General features: G+C 46.5%; 1 long non-coding RNA gene across 8 annotated transcripts in view; it reads left to right on the forward strand.

The window, feature by feature from the left end:
* The window catches only part of LOC310680852, a 68,238-nt gene that overhangs the window by 5,729 nt on the left and 46,139 nt on the right, over nt 1–16,370 (forward strand). For 3 of the 8 annotated variants that reach the window (XR_014512981.1, XR_014512982.1, XR_014512983.1), the window contains exon 1: nt 9,684–10,701. This is a non-coding gene — a long non-coding RNA (uncharacterized lncRNA). Of the gene's footprint in view, nt 1–290; nt 339–9,591; nt 10,702–16,370 lie in introns of those variants that run through there. The other 5 variants (XR_014512976.1, XR_014512978.1, XR_014512977.1 and 2 more) reach the window with 4 other exon arrangements.

Below are 16,370 nucleotides of genomic sequence, written 5' to 3' on the forward strand. Positions count from 1 at the left end.
CTCGCTCTCCCCTTCTCTCTCTCGCGTGCTGTGTCTGTGTGTAAAATTTTCCCGATACCTCATTGCCTGGTACTTCGTTAAAATCCACTTAAAAGCAGTAGTTGGCTGTGCCAAACGATCGCGCGCTCTGCGCTTCAGGTTTTCTAGGGGTGCACCGTATCACTTGTCAAAGGTGGGGAGGAGGGAGGAAGTCGCTTGTGGAAACTTGACAGTTCAATTGATAGTCCTGGTGATTTTATCTGAGAGCACAGACTAACTTTTGTTTTCTCTTGCGCATTCTACTTTCGCAGGTGCCTTTCCTTATCCAGGCGACTGCAGCGCAAGGAGGTATATGAGAGGTACGATTTTTATGTTTTATTACTTGGGAAACAAAATAAAATTTGGGGGGGTGAGACGAGCCGGCGGAACTAGCAACTTTATATTTCTGGAAGGTCTCTTTTTTCTTTCCTCAGATTCAATTATTGGTTGTTTGTTTAATTAAAAATTCAATCAGGAATATTTCTGACTTTCCATTGGGACAATTAAAACGGGGAATCGATCCGTGAGCAATTAAGGCCGCTATCACCGGAGTCGTTCGCATTTATAATATTGTTTTGTTTCCGAATATCGTCGACTTAAGCGACGGTGGCTGACGTCACACTCCTTGGGAGCTGCTTGGTTTGAAGAGAGGTTCCTGGAAGGAAGTTGCGTGAAAGCCATGCAACTCGCTCCCACCTGGATCTCTGTCGAGGCTCCGCTGGGCCAGGCAGCGGTCCTCGCCATCCCAAGGGGAAGAAGGGTTTGGAATCGTTCACAGCAATAACCCCAGTCCCTTGAACCGACTCCTTATGTCATTTGCTGCTTTGCGCTCAAAAACCGTTTGAGACATTAGAGTGGGCCTGGCAGCAACGCACTTTAAATATAACTGAATATTTTTGAAATATTTGCAGATTGGGGCGGGTGGGAACCTGCATTTCCCGTGCTTTGGGAAGTATATTTTAAAGCCCTGTTCAGTTACCAAGAGAAAGGGGAAAGAGCCGACTGCTTTGGGTGGAACTTTTTCCCCCACCCGCTTTTCGGAAAACGCGGTGTCCCGCACATGTTTGTTTCAGGCAATGTTTGTTTCTATCTGTCCTGGCAAAATGAGGCTCAGGCGCTGCTCTTTCATTTGTAAGGCTGAACCCGCTCTTCTGCTGCCTTCATTCAAGAAGCTTTAGAATGATCTAAATTAGATGAAGGCAAAACTCTCCCCCTGAAATCCCGTTTGAGGGGAAAGCAACCCCCAGTTTTAGGGAACCAATACCCCAACCCGTTGCACGAGCTGGGGGAGGGGTGTTGCTGAGAGCACCTTCCTTCGGTCTCGATTTCAGGCCTCCCTCCGCTCAGCATCCGTTTGCTCAAGCCAGAACTCCTCTTTCGTTTCCGCCGAAGGAGACGTCTTGGCTTCTGGGGACGGTGCAAGAATTCGCTTGGCTGGCAAGGACGGGCAGTTCCCATTGTGTTTTCTCTCCAGCAGGAGGAAGCGGTCTTTTTCACGCCCCGTCCCGTCATTTATTTCTCTCTCTCTCTCTCTCTCTTTGCTGGAAGTTCTCAGCGCCCTGCTTGCCCGCACCTCCAAAGTGTGTATGTTGGAAGTGGTGGGGGGAGCAAAGTTGGGGCTGCGCTTTCTTGCTGACCTCCTACTTGTCATTTCAAGGGCCTGAGTGAGTTAACTGCTCCATCAAGGCGCGGCGCTTTTTGGAAAGCGACAAGCTTCATGGATCAGTTAAATGGATCAGTTCTGGGGAGCTGCTGAGTTGGACCAGGCAGCCAGTCTCTCGTCTGCACGGCGCGCTCCCCTAGTTTTCCCCTCAAGAGATGTCTAGTACAAACTTGGGATGGTTTCCGGGGAAGAATTTCCTAATTAAGGCTTGTAAGCAACCTCTGAAATCTGTGCAATACGCCTCTAGGTTGGTTCAGTCACAGAGCGAGGAGAGTTTCCGTTGCTCGGGGACTTCACACACGTTCTCGTTATCTTGTGTTTAAAAGAGGAGTCAGGATCTGACTTTGATTTTTATTTTATTTTTAGTGCATGGTTTCTGAGAAGTTTTTGAGAAGTTGTGTACATGGCTTTTAAAAATCATAGCTAGGCTAAACCATACCTATCGCGCGCACACACAAAAGTGCATGCAATAGAAAAGCTAACTTTATTAAGACATAGATATATAGATGTGTTGACTGTGAGAAATATAAAGCTCATGGCATATGTAGTGAAATATAATTTTATAACAGAAATGATGTATATTAAAAGGAAGAAATTATGCATGTCTTCACTAAATCAATATGCTAACCAGAAAGAATAATGAAGGGAAATACTTTTATGGCATACCGGTGCTAAACATGTCAGGTTGGAACAAGTCACGCTGATTGACATTGAAATTGTTTCCAAATAAGTGTTTTAGATCTCAAGCTGAACGATCTGTCACGAGATCCACCACCAAAACAAAAAGGCGGAAGGGCCTTGGATTTTAGACACTTTTTAAGCTAAAGCACCACGGCTTAACTAGTTTACCGATCGCGCGCGCCGGCGCACGTGTGTGTTTTCCTTTTTCATATATGTACACTGATATACTTACCCATCACTCTTACCTGCTTGTATAGACGTTAAGACTTTAATTGGCTTTTCTACACACACGCGCACACGCACCTTCCTACTGGTACAAAACTGGTGTATGTGAGAGATATATTTATCCGTCTTTTTACCCTTACCAGACGATACAGTGTCGTCTAAGTGCAGTTCTCTGTTTTTCATTTCGTCTCATCGCTGCTACGACTTTACAACAAACAAACGAAAAAGAAAAAAAGAGATCCCTGCCCCGAGGCACGAACAATATAAAATCTGAATGTTTCAGTGTTAAAAATGTTTATCTCTGAAGACTTTAGACGAAATACTCGGCATCATTGATTTTAATGCAAATCTCTGAAATCAGACTCGCTTTTAGGGGTGCGGGGTTGGGTAGTGGACACAATATTCTACCACCGGGGCTTTGCGATGAAATCCTCGGGAATACCCAGAAGGAACCGCTCAGAGGGATTTGATTGTTTCTCAAGATACCCTCAGTTCTTTTCCCCACTTTGTGGCCCCACAGCACGCGTGTCCCTCGGGGTGGGCTGGCGTGGGCTCTGGAACCAGTGGCCTAACTGAAGTATGCATCCCGCGTCTCTTGGACCCGCATTTTAACTTTTTCCTCTCAGGAAGCGAAGAAATGGTGATCACCAATAAATAATTTTAATAAACGCCAAGCAAACAAGCAAGCAAGCAAGAACAGACTCCTGCTGCTTTTTGTTACGTTGGTCGCTTGTGTGCAGTTTCCTTGGACTGGGGTGTTTCCAACTCTGACACAACTACTGTTTATGTGACAGCTAACTTGGCTTGCAGTGTGTGTGTGTGTTGTTTTTAAAGGAAACTTAAAAGCATTTCGAGGCGTCTCTTTGGTCCTCGGGTGCAGTCTTCGTGCGCCTTGGAGTGGAAAGAGCCCCGATCTCCCCCTTCCTAGTCTCCGAAGCGTCAGGATCGTGGAGACCCTGCTAAGGTTATCGCACAAACCAGCGATGCCCGCCTCTTCCCTCTGCTCTTCCCCCTCCCCTTCCCCACAAAAGGAACTTAACGCATTATTGGTCCTTCCCATCTTATGCAAACTTGTCGTTAGTTGCAGTTACTCAAGCGAGGAGAGTTTTCAAGCGCTTGACTTGAGCGTTAATACCCGGAACCTTAGCACACTTTGCGACGCAGCGAATCGTTCAATATCCCAACAAACGTAGCTGCTTCGAAGGAAATGTGCCCCCTTTAGGGTGCGATCCACAAACCACTGCATGCCAAGTCCTCAGCGAGCTTAAACCAGAGGGACTCCGGTTTGGATCGCTTCTGGGTCTTCTTAAACGAAGGCTGGCTTTACTTTCTCGCGCTTGTTTTCACCACCCTGAACGTCTTACTAACCCGTGTCATTTCCCAAAGCACCGTCGAATTCAGGCCTGTGACATCGCTCGGCGGCTAGAGTCCCTTAAAAATCCGCGTGGCAGAGCTGGGAACAGGCGCACAAAGTTTGAGATCTGCTAGTATTACAAGCTGGGAGGCGGCGGCAGTATCGCTTTGGATCGCAGGAAATTGACCTTTCTCTCCGGGCGCTGGTTTGGCGCTGTGGTTCTTTGCTCTCACTGCTGTTTCTCATTCCCCTTCCTTCCAGCTAATGAGTTACATCCAACTCAGAGCAAAACCTCTTGAATCGACGGCCCTCATTCAGTCATGCCCATTGATTTCAACGAGTTTGCTCTGAGCAGGACTAACGCTGGCTCTCTAACCATCTCTGTCTCCAGAGAAGGCAAAGGAGGCGTAGACGCCTTTGCCCCACACCAGATCTTGCCCCTCAGCCTGAAAGCAGCCCTCTTTCAGCCCCTCCACACACCAACACTACCCCAAAAAATATGGAGCTCTCCTTCGCTAGGAGCTTCCGGGGGGAGGCGTAAAATCATTGGCTTCTGGGTGTGTGGCTGAGTTTTTCTCCCTTCAACCCTTCTTATTTCCTTAGGAGCATCCTTTGCCCGCTCCTCTAAGCTCATCTGCTCCTTCTTGGTCGTGCCTGCAATGAGGACCCCGAGGCAAAGGAACAGGGGCTGGGCTGGACTGCTAGGGGGAGGCCGAGAAAGTGCGGGCCCAGAGGCGACTACACCGTTCACTCTCGGGATGAATCAGCGCCCGGATCCCTGCCGGGCAGCAGAGCTGGTCCTTTTAGCTGAAAAGATCGGGAGCTAATTGAACTTGACAAGAAGGTGCGGAAAGCACCCTGGCGGATCCAGGCAGGAGCTTTCGCGGGGCGGCAACAAACAGAAAGACAGACAGACAGGCCGGCTCTCTGCTTCCTCGGGTGAAAGAGGGAGGGGGAGTCCCCGGGGGCGGACGAGGGTGGGTTGGTCTCGGGGAGAACAAAACCCAACCAAGCCTCCGCGTCTCTCCAGATCCTCCGGAGCCCCTGCCAGTGGGGCCGATTTCAGGCAATTAAAAAAATGGTATCCGGTGGACTGGATCGGAAAGGGCTGGGAGAAAAGTCCAGTCGAGAAACGAAACATATAACTCTTGCGTTGATATTGGGGTGGGCGGGTGCCAGCTGGAAAAGACAGGCTACTAAGTTGGATTTCATTTTTAACAAATAAATAAAACGTTTTCCGCTTTTCACATGAACGTACGACGAGCGCATTGGTCAACAATAAAATGGGGTATTATGCAATATTATATTTGTTGTCATATTGCTGTTGTTTTTTAAGCACACTCATGAATAACATCTGGATTATTATTAGGGTTTATTTTGTTTTTATCCACGGTCCAAAGACCTCTAAGCTGATGTGCAAAGCATCATCACGCTTATAAAGCACTTAAGAGACACGTGCGTTTCTGATGTTTTTATAAATCGCGTTAAGCAGATGTATATGCTTCTCCATTCTCCCCCTCTCTGGGGTACGATCGAACGTCCGCTTAGTATACATATTTTCTTTAGGGAAGTCCTGTTCATTGCCGACGCCCAAGCTGGTTGCCTTAACTAGGGCCGAGCTAAAATACTGCCGTTCCCAGGTTCTTATTCGATTATGATTATTGTGGTGATTTTCGCCGCCGCCGTCAGCATTCCAATTATTTCTCGCCAGGATTTACAGATGCAGCCCTTTTAAAAATATCCTCCGCCGTCCTGCTTTTTCTTTTCTTTTTTCATTTTGGTGCTTTTGTTGAACTTTCCATTATACAGCGCCTAGAAAGCTGAAATTATGATTTATTATAATACTTTTTTAAAAAAGTACCAGTTAGCATTTTGGACAGAATCATGGAACCAAATTCCTATTTACGAGAACAAAATCGTAATTAAAATATTATTTCTGCTGTCTAATCGTGGTGGGGGGAGGAGGGCATCTCTTCCACAGGAGGCGGGGAGCAGAAACGAGCTTTCTACAGAAATATAGTTCTCGTTTGGTATATATTTATCCGGCTACTCTTCAAGGAGGCACTTTGCAAGTGCTTCCAATAATGTTAGTGATCTTTAAGGTTTCAATTGTTCGAGGGGTTTTTGCCACTGACTTTTTCATTATTTACCTACTGAATCAAAGTAAGCAAATCCCATCTGTTTTCCCTCCTGCTATCCGCTTCACTTTTAATTATCCGCCCAGCAGCCTAATAGAGATGATATTAAACTAAATCTTTTTGACATTAAAAGTAATTATCCCCAAACCAATATTACAAGAATGAAAATTACCCTACCCGCCCCCCTCCTTTCCCTCGCGTCTTTCTAAATAAATAAATAAATAAATAACCCTTCCCATCGACGCTTCTTCCAATCTGGAAGTTCAGTTAATCTAACACAGACATGAGATTGGAAACATTTTTGGTTTAATGTTAGGTTTCTATATATGGCAAAATAAATGGATTAATTAATTAATTTCTAAAAGCCCATTTTCAAGTTTCTGAAGCACTACCTACTCCTCCCTAAATGGGTGGGTGACTGCAAGATGGGGGTGACCTCGGAAGGGATCGGCGTAGGCAGGTGGGGAGGGGATCAGCGTGGGAAGCGGCTGACGACGCTGCATTCCGGCTGACGACGCTGGGTAAAAGAATCCTGCATTGCAAGGGGTTGGGCTAGATGACCCTCGTGGTCCCTTCCAACTCTACAATTCTATGATTCTATGACCTTTCTGACTGCCAGGCGTTCCTCTTCTTCTCAAGAAGCCCCGACCACAGGGCCATTAAGATAATGGTGCTATTTAGTCTGATAGGCAGGCAACGGGTCTTCAACTTGGACTTGATTTTGGCAAAATACCACAGACATCATCTGATCTCAGTGAGGACTAGAAACGTTTCCACTGGGATGCGTAGGATCGCTGAAACCTTAGCACCCTCAGTGGCTTGGCTCTGAATGAACCTTCCAACTCTTTATCCATCCAGACTTCCGAACAAATGTTGCTTCGCATGGGGATAGCCAGCCGCCTTTGACTTGAGTTAGACAAGGTTTATGGTTGCCAACCCGCCTGTTTTAAAGGGGGTTCCTTGACTTTTAAGAGTCACAAGCCTCTCCCCCCAAACACAGCTCGAAATCTCCCTCTCAGGTCATTTCCCTATATGTTTGGGGCGGGGGTAAGCCGTACAGGTGAGGTGTGTTTGCTGACCCCATCGGTTTTGGGATGCCCACGGGAGAGCAATTAGATCGGGAACTCAAGTTAGGATGGTTACTCCAGAGCCGTAGCAAATCAAGTAGATCAATAAAAATACTTAGCTGAGGTTCTGCCACCCCTAACATGAAGCCTGCCCCACTCCAACATGAAACCTACCCAGAGCCATCCGCTTCTCCCGCACAGCCCTGAGAAACCTTTGCCCAAGCAGATCCACTGGCTGGCTGTACCCGGAATAGCTCTGCGTAAAATAGTCTATGGGGTGGTTGCAGGTAGCCTCGTGGTTCAGCCCTACAGTCAAAGAGCCTAGCCTTTCATTTAATCTGGAACCCAGCACAGCAAACAACCATCCTGGTCCAACACCTGCTTTCACCCAGCGCATCAAGGAAGTTCACAAGCTGGCCCACCCCACCCTGCAACCATTATTCCGAGCTACATTGCCTTTGAACTGGGTTTAACTGTCCTGGCTAAAAACCTTGACAGGCCTCCAGGACTCTGCCTAATCGCCTTCTAAGCCAGAGGTTGTGGCCACATCCTGTGGCAGCGAATTCCAGCTAATTATGTGTGGTGTGAAGAAGCGTTGTCTTGCTCTACCGTCAAACAACCATGTCTTTGGTTGACCCCGAGTTCTAGCATTCTTAGAGAGGAAGTGGAAATTCTCCCATACTTTCTACAAAACCATTCATGATTTTATCAACCTCTGCCATGCGCTCACTTAGCACTCTCTTTAAAAAAAAAAAAAAAGCCAAACGCTTTCCTTGTAGATAATGTTTTCTAACACCTCGATAAATTGGGATGTGCTTTTTTCATAATTGTACGAAATAAATCAAATACCTGGTCCCATGATTTTTATGTAAGGGTCTTATATAAGTCCGGTGGCTTTATTTTCAATCCATTTCCGAGATGGATTTTATCTTTTCCCTATCTCCATTGCACGCTTAGTTAATATTTTCACTGAGCAGTGCACCACAGCTCCAATATATTTTTTTTCTGGAAAGTGACGATCAGTTTCGATGTCATCATACGATGTCATATTTGAAGTTTTGGGTTTTGCCCCAGTGTGCATCTCTTTACATTTAGTGGCAAATATCATTTGCGATTTTTACTGTTCATTTGTCCAGTTTCTAACGATTGCTTTAGAAATCAAAAGGCGGCGCTTTCCCGATCCTCAATAGTTACTCGTTGTTGACTTCAGATCCTGTAGTACACGTTAAATAGCACCGGTTCCAATACAGATCCCTGAGAGATCCTAATGTTCGCATCTCTTCATTGTGCAAACGGTCCATTAATTCCAGTCCTCCGCTTCCTGTTCTTTAACCGAGACTAATCCGCGAGATGACCAAGCTTATTATCCCATGCTGCTAAATTTACTCGGAAGTACCGGGAGACTGAAAAACCTAAATGATCATCTCCAACTCCCTTAATTCAACGAGTCTACTTTGGCTAACACTGGACCCAAAGTTTTTTCTCTCTCTCTGCATGCCTAAATTCACAATTTCTATCAGATTACTTTCCACTCACATGTTTGTTGGCACACACAAATAATCCTTTTGCAGAAGCCTTGCTAATTCTTCCTCCACAAGGCTTCTTCTTCTGTATCTTGAATTATGGTTCGCATCATTTCCCGAAGAACAGGTGTTTACACTGGCAGGTCTGTAATTTCCCAGTCCTCTGCCATCCCACTAATTGTTTTTAAAATCGGCGTTAGCTTGACTATCTTTCAGTTCACTGGTAAGGCGGCCAGTTTTAGTGTTGGAATGCTTTTTTGTGGTCGTTACATGATCATCAATTTCACGTTTGACTTAGTCCCTCTTCCTACATTAAAAAACTAAACTAAACTCTGGCAAATATTGCTCTGTTGGCAACAACGTTTCAACAACGGGGCTCGGGCCAATGTCACGTAGACCCATTTCTGGGGATAATGGAAACTTTAGACCTTCACTTCACAGCCGGTTACCTCCATTTGCCAAACTATAGACACCCCCTTGGGATGGGGAAAGAGAGGCGATGGTTCTCCCAGAACGTGGCAGCAGAAATGCCTCCTTCCGTGCCCGTTTGATTTCCGCCCACTTGAAGCGAGAACCTGGGCTGGCCTGGGCAGAGAGCGCGCGGGGGGCGCCCATCGCTCGACGGCGCCTCCACTCCCTGCAGCGGGCCTTGGGCTTCCATTGGGGCCAAGCGCTCTTCCCTCCATGGGCAGCTCACAAGCCTCTAGGTCGGGAACTATTTGATGCCTCCCTTGAACTTTCGGCGCTAGTCCAAGAAATGTCACCAGAAACAGCCAATCAGACTGGCCTTTTATTTCTGCGGCGCTCCCAAAGGAGGCAGAAAGTCTTGAAGGGACCATGGTGCCCTCCGCCTTGCGCCCCCTCTGGCAGGCTCCAGTGGAGCACCTCCGCGCCTGCCTGCCTGCCTGCCTGCCTTCCGCCCGCTCCTCCTCGGCCCCACCTTCCCGCCCGCCCGTCCCCCGCGGCGCTCCCTTCTCCCCGGCCTCGCTTCCCTCCCTCCCCCCCCCCCGGCCTTCCCTTGAAGACCTGCTAAACTGAGCTAATTTTAATTGCATGTTTCAACTTCGCTAATTAAATCGAGGGGGCTAATTAAAAGTGACTAAGGAACAGTTTTCAGCAGAGGGGCTTCTCCCGCTCGCCGCGCGCAAATCTTCCCCGCAGCCAGAACCGGAGAAGCCAGCGGCTCCTCGGCGAAGCGCCCCCTTCCTGGGCTCTCCGGCCGCGGCGGGGAGGCGGGGGCGCCTCTCCTTCCCGCTCCCCCTCCCTTCTCGGCGGGGGACCCCGCCCTCGGCCGTGCTCTTCTTGCAGCCTCTTCGGCTGGGCCGCGGCCTGAGCTGGCAGCGCCCCCTCGCCCCGTTCTCCGGCGCCGCTTCCTGGCCTGGCCACGCAAGCGCCGCCTCCACTTGAGCGCCGAGGGAGCCGGCCTGCGCCGGGCGGCCCGGGCCTAACTCCAGCCCGGCTGCCCCCAGGCCAAGAGGAACGCGTTGCCCGGCGTCAGGGGTGAATCTTGACCCCATCCCACCCCTCAAAAAGCCTTTGAGAGCAGAATAAAAGGTTATCGAGAGCCATGGGGAAGAGTTGGCCCCTGGCTCCCTCATATTGCACCCGCCTCCTAAAAGGAGAGAGTGAGGGAAAGAGGCAGCGTAAGGCCCGTCTCTCCCCCACCCATTTTTTTCTGCTACTTTCCTGACCCATAGAGGCGCCAGCACCCTTCCCCAGGATCCCCTGTACATTTTCTTCCCCACCTGAATGCCTATTTATTTCTTCAGCCACTGCCTCCTGTTTCCACCAACTCCACCTTCTTCCCCATCCTACAGTAAGGCTTTTTCCTAAAGTATATGCTAACCTTGATCACTTAGCCCTCCCTCAGCAAGTGCTCCTTTAAATAGAAGCACTTCTATATATCCCTCCAGCTGTAAGCCCTTCCTCATTCCATAAACTCATAGCAGACAATCTGGAGACAATCTTTCCCAGTTCTACACACTTCTTGCAAGGCAACAGAGACTGGCTCTCAAGCACTGGAGTGTTTGAGGTAAGGGCACAACTCACCTGGGTGTGTTATTATATTAATTGCTTTAACATTTAGTTTTTCTTGCTTTTTAAAAAAAGTTTGTCAAGTGATTGAGTTTTAGTTACTGTACCTCTTTGGATAATTGCTGTTTTAATACCAACAAAATGGTATTATGTCTTTAGAATCATGCCAACTTTATTAGGAGTAGTGAGGGTGGTAGTATTAAATAGCAACCCATTTATCACATAGAAAATCATTAAGAGATGCACACAGATTGCATCCGACAGTACTATCAGTGCTTAACACAGCCATTCACAGAGGACCGCTGGTTAAAATCTGATTAATACACAGTGAACAAATTAATGGATTAGCTACAGCAATTAATCGGCTTGCCTCCCCTCTCTGCTGCACCAGAACACAAGTTCATCACCAACAGTGCAAAACCAGACTAAAATACAATAGGTGTGTAAGATACCATCTTGGGAAGTTTGTGATGAAATACCCATTGATTTGCATTGGGTTGGATTGCACGCAGGCATAGTTTTATCTGGTGTCTTTTAAAACCAGCCATTTTTTTCTTAGACTCAGAAAGCTCCAGGCTTTTCTCTTCCTCTGACTTGCCACCATGACAAAAGTCCCACCTGCCACAGTGGAGTTTGCAGGGCCCTTTGCACAGAGCTCCCCCAAATTCCTCTCCAGGCATTGCAGTCTCCAGGCTCCATTGGCTTTCCCTGGAGGCCAACTTGGTAAATATTAAAAGAGCCCCTTTAAACAAACAGGCTCACCTTTAAAGACAAGTGCTCCTATAGAATAAGGCCCTGCGTGCTAATTGAGGGATCACCAGGGAGGCAGGGGCTAGGAAAGGGCCTGACCAGCATTCCCACAGCTATTGTATGGATTTTTAGGCTCTTAAAGAACCGTTCCCTTTCTCTCCCTTTTTATTTCCCAGCCCCTTGGGCCTGGATTAAAGTGACAGACAATTTTCCCTTCGCACCTTATTGATGCTTAAATGCACTTTGAGGTGATGTGAATAGGGCGGAGTGGGGAGGAGGGGAGGGGAGTGAGAGCTCTGTGAGAACACAATCAAGTGTGTGTGTTTGGGAGAACTACAAAGCTATCCACGCTTGAAGGTGGAACAGAAGCAACAGTTTGGGTACAAAGTATTACAGCAAAGGCTGGGAATTGGCTGTGGGCTTTAGTGCCCTTGGTTCCCCCACCCCCCACCCCTCCTTCTTTTTACTCCGCAAGGGCCTCAGATGCATCCAAAGCAGCCTAAGAGGCAGCATTAAGGCAACTTTCCTGGGTCAGACCACAAGCCCATCATGCCGACTCTTCGGTCTGAAACAGTGGCCGGCGCAACATGCAGCAAGGGAGCTTCTTCCCACACTGTAGAGTAAACTGAAGTGTGAAAAATAAGGCATCTGGGCAAGGAGATAACGTTTGGCATTCAGGGAGGAAGAAAGTAGAGAAATTACTGTTTGTGTAATAGAAGGACCTGGTTTCCCAAGCATCTATGGCTAAAGGGTTTCAGGTAGCTGGGCAAGGAAGGACACCTCCACTGTCAGAGTTACTAATCCTAAAGGGTGAGGTGGACTAATATCCTACTCAGTATGGGAAAGCAGCCTTTTGGATCATTGTCTATGCCAGCTAGAGGGGAAATGTGCCTAAACACTGGCATTCTTGCACATTCCACGCATTGGCCTAGGAAATGTGAAAGAAAGGGAGTTGGAAATAGGGTATCTTTCTTGCTGGTCTCCAGCAGGAAGCAACGGATATTGACCAAGCTGTGTTTGAAACTTTTCAGTTGAATGCACATTCTCTAATATCACTTTGTCAGTTATTTCAGCCGTTTAAGGAACAACTTAAACACTGTCTGCCATCTCTTCACATGTTGCGACAGTAAGTCCACTTGAGTCCATATTTCCTGAAAGCGAACAAAAAAACATGAATTTATTTTAATCCAAACACACACAACGAGGAGTGTCATATTAATGGTTTTATGCATCTATTATACGACGTATCCAGATAACACATATTCTGTATATAGTGTCTGAGTAGAATTCTTAATTTTTTTAATTCTATTGGTACTGAAGCAGTTCCATATTCCTGATTAATTTTGGGCCTTTACAGCTGTATCCTGTTTAAGACGAGGGAGACTAGAACAGGAAACTATTGTTCTGTGGGTCAATGCACCACACATTTGCAAAATGACAGTGCAACATTCTCTTATATAACTCTCAGGTGTCAGTATTGTGCCGTCCACTTTTGAATTCATTGGTTAAAAAACCCCTAGGCATTTGCTCACTGAACTTGCACTGCAGTGATAAGTCAGTTTCTGCTATTAGACAAAGGAGGTTCTTAGAAGAGGAGGCTAGGGTAAGAAACCCACCTGGAATTTCTTCATTCTAAGTAGAGGCATGTTACACTGTGTGCGTGTGGATTTTGTATATACTCACAAGTACTTCTATTATTAGTTCACATAGTCTGAATCCTGCCCTCTCCGCCCATAAAATAAAATACTAGACTGAGAGCTGGTATCATCTGACTCACTTAGACACTGGATGCCTGCCTCTCATGACAACAGGAGTCACCCTAAAATCCACAATATGCCTCTTTACAGGATCAATGTTGCCAGATCAAATATCTCAAAATCGGGATACAATGTAGTGTCAGTGGTCAGGCATAGGACAGGAAGATCACCCTTAGTGAACTCAATACATATGTATATTAGATATATATATTTAATGACAGAGATCTGAAACATCCTGTGATACTAGTGTGCTGACATTACAGGGAAATCCAAATGCGGCTGACCTCCATCTTATCATGTGAGTCCATACTGTGTAATAACCCAACCTCCCCACCCCAGGTAGGCAATTTTGTGGCAAGCCAAGCAGAAAACGGAGGAAAAGCAGCACTTCCCTCATTTGTGAGAGGCTCATTAGCAGAGCTCTTCTTGGAGTCTAATGAACGGAGCCCTTTTAAATGATATTTTATATTATCCCTACCCTTCTTGCGAACTTCAAACATGTGTTTTGTTTTGTTTCTTAAAAGGATCCGCTGGGTTCTTTTTTTGTTTTGTTTTGTTTTTGCTTGTTTTGTTTTGTTTCAGGTAAAACCCCATCATTAAAATTCAGCCCCCGTCTCTTGCATCTGCTTCGTCTTTGCCAAATGAATTGCAGGGTGAGAGAAAAGCGATTGCATTCAAATCACAGATGGGGTGCAGGTTTTTGGAAGAAATTTGAGAAACACTATTGTCCCGAATCAAAACTCAGTCCTTTGCTCCACAAAGGGGGTTGCTTTAAGCCCTCCGAGTTCTATGGCACTTGTTTTTTAAACTTTCAGGGTCTCACACAATGGCCTGCCACCTAAATGTCACAACCACTCTAATTCCAAGTGTGTCTCTTTCACTTTAAAAAAAATTGGGTGGAGGCAGCAAAATCGAGGGGAGTGAAGGGCAGAATCATCACACACAAGTTTCCCCTTCATTGCCAGGCCATGGTCTGTTGGTAGGAACTGGGTGAAATGGGATCCAATGCTTGAGTCAAAGTTGACCAAAGGACAATGACCCTACCTTTAGAGGACATTCTTCACACGATTCGCAAGGTAATGTGATTGAAAGGACTTTATATGAGCCAGCCCTGAAGGAGATGCAACACTAAGAAAGGAAGAGAGCAACTCTAGGCATGTGCAAGATGCATCTCCCAACGCAATGACTAGCCAGTAGCAACTCCCCACCCCCAGTTGACTCTTGGCATGCATGTGTGCGTGCACACACACACACACACACACACACATACACATACAGACAGGGTGAGCCTTTCTCACTACTCAGGTGCCCGCAGTGGAACTGGGCTTATTATTCGAAGTTGAAAGAGTAAGGCCAGATTGTATCTCCATCCTAAAATGTTTATGAAGGAGCAGGTGTATCCTAACAGGCATCTAGGCACTACAGTTCACCTCAATTTATGGAATCCAACAGTTACTTAATTTGCAGCAAAGGAAGGATGGGCAGTTTGTCATTAATGTCACAGTGGCAACAAGGTTGTAAGAAATCTATTGGTGTGGCAGCACACATACTTTGGAGCTCCCTGCCTGTTGACATTAGGCAGGTGCTCTTTTTGAAGTCTGTCGAAAACATTTTTGTCTAGGCAAGCCTATCCAGAGATATAGAATGATGATGTGTGTTTTAATCAGTTTATTAAGCTTATTGTTGATAATGTTTTTAAATATTCTAAATAGTTTTTTTAAAACTGTATTTTACGGATAATTTTATTGTTCTCTTTTTGTAAACCACATTGAGGTTTTATTACAACCAAGCAGTTTTTTACTTATGAAGTAAAAAACTTAGTAGAGAAGGACAAGTTGGGATGGTAGAATTGGAACCTGAATTTCACATACAACTTGGTGGACACTGAGGGTTGAAGGTCTCAGGTTTGATCCTTGGCATCGCCATTTAAAAGGGACCCAGGCAACTTATGTCTGAGATCCTGAAGGTTTACTTACTGCTAGTCAGAAGACTGGGGAAAGATGGGCCAATGGTTTGATGTTATAAAGCAGCCTCCTATGTTTATCAGTGCCTGTACATCAGGGACTTCTGAATGAAAGCTTAAGAGTGATGATGAAGCTATTCACTAAAATAGGGGGCAGATAATAACTTGTTCCAGGCAATTCCACTGGGATTTTGAGAGCCTCTCTTGTTCCTATTCTACATAACACACCTAAAGGTAAAGGGACCCCTGACCATTAGGTCCAGTCGCAGACGACTCTGGGGTTGTGGCACTCATCTCGCTTTACTGCCCGAGGGAGCTGGCGTACAGCTTCTGGGTCATGTGGCCAGCATGACTAAGACACTGCTGGTGAACCAGAGCAGCGCACAGAAGCGCCGTTTACATTCCCGCCGGAGCGGTACCTATTTATCTACTTGCACTTGACGTGCTTTCGAACTGCTAGGTTGGCAGGAGCAGGGACTGTGCAACGGGAGCTCACCCCGTTGCAGGGATTTGAACCGCCAACCTTCTGATTGGCAAGCCCTAGGCTCTGTGGTTTAGACCACAGCGCCACCCACGTCCCTTCATAACACACCTACTCACATAGTAATTGTTGCCCCAGTAACTCTCAGGGCATTAAATGTTCTCCAGGAATGTGATGGATAAACATCACCACCATGTGCACTTAAATAATAATTTCTTGCTAGAAGATGCAGATGTAAAACATCATTTTTGAGCATATACTTTCTCAAACCCTAAGAAAAGCCCGTTCTTTCTGAGTTAGATAAATCATTCCAGTTCATGGCATGTATAGCTGACTCTCATCTGATGGTCCTTTAAGAGAGGAGATTGTATATTTTCTTGCAAGGGTGGAGGCAGAAGCGAGAATGTTTTCAGAAAGATGGGGAAGTTGAAGGCAATGATGAAAAGGAAATTTGATCTGATGGGGGCACAATGGAGTGTGTGTGTGTGTGTGTGTGTGTCTGCTGTTGGGGTGGATGCTAGGCGGGGCTTGCTTCATTTGCCTTGCAAGTGGTGCTGATGCAACAACAACAACACCTATCTTTGCTTGTGGGCAGTGGCTCATGCAAAGTGCCAGGTTCTGTGCTGTGGTCTAGATTCTGTGCAACAGGGGAGCACACAGAAACATACAGAACACCACAGCCCTGATCATTATATTTTCAATTATACTAAATCCTT

This window comes from Podarcis tiliguerta, assembly GCF_965153285.1.
Source record: "Podarcis tiliguerta genome assembly, chromosome: 6".
NCBI lineage: Eukaryota > Metazoa > Chordata > Lepidosauria > Squamata > Lacertidae > Podarcis > Podarcis tiliguerta.